At 57.1% G+C, this 823-nt stretch overlaps 1 protein-coding gene across 1 annotated transcript in view; it reads right to left on the reverse strand.

The window, feature by feature from the left end:
* Positions 1–823, reverse strand: part of CCDC83 (coiled-coil domain containing 83) — a 59,333-nt gene that overhangs the window by 57,812 nt on the left and 698 nt on the right. The window lies entirely within an intron of this gene.

Genomic DNA, 823 nt, shown 5'->3' on the forward strand with positions numbered 1-823 from the left:
CCCCCCCCCCAAACATACACACGATGCGGCCTCTTTGACCACAGTGTTCCCTTTAGGAAAATGTTGTAGCCGCGTTGTAGCGTCCGGGGCAAGGAGTCGAAACCAATCTATGAATCGGAAGCGTGAGGGTGAAAGCCACCAACACCGCACTGAGCACATACGGAGCATCTACGGTGGGAAGAGCACTGGGCTGGTATGGAGCAGGGCGCCCGCAGCTTGAGGCCCTTACTCAAAAAGCATTCACTAGACTGGGAATTCGGTGAGAACGGCACGAAGAGAAGCAAGACTGAGTCTAGTCTTAGTTCCTCCACCGAGTTTTATAACCTCCGACAAGTCTCCGAACCTCTGTGACCCTCAGTTTCTTCCTGCATCTCTTCTGTCTCCTGTCCGGTTCTTAATAAACCTCTAGATGCTCTGGGAAAGCTGTCAAGCGATAAAGCCCCATACCGCTGGAAGAGGCATTATGCGTTGACGGAGCGACTGCGGCGTGCTAGGATGGCGTGCTGCCCCCAAGAAGGTGACAAGCCTGAATCAAATTCAGATCCCGCTTTCCAAGAGGGCAAACGAACCACGGGGACTCCGGGGGTTTCTACCGCAAGGTGGACAGAAAGGTTAATTTTCGGGTCAGATTTTAAAAAAGGTCTCGCCTCTGTCTGTTTTCTGGTGAAGAGTGGAGGACCTACCTACGAGGACCCTTCCCAGCGGCTCCCAACCGCCTGAGAACCGCGGCCCGCGGGCGGGACCAGGAGCGCGCGGCCAGGGGCGCATCCCGCCGCGGAGCAAGCCCGCAAGCCGGGAGACGAGTGCGCGGAGGGCGGGGAGG

This window comes from Carlito syrichta, unplaced genomic scaffold (genome assembly GCF_000164805.1).
Source record: "Carlito syrichta isolate Samal-C Ts95f unplaced genomic scaffold, Tarsius_syrichta-2.0.1 Scaffold112660, whole genome shotgun sequence".
Taxonomy (NCBI): domain Eukaryota; kingdom Metazoa; phylum Chordata; class Mammalia; order Primates; family Tarsiidae; genus Carlito; species Carlito syrichta.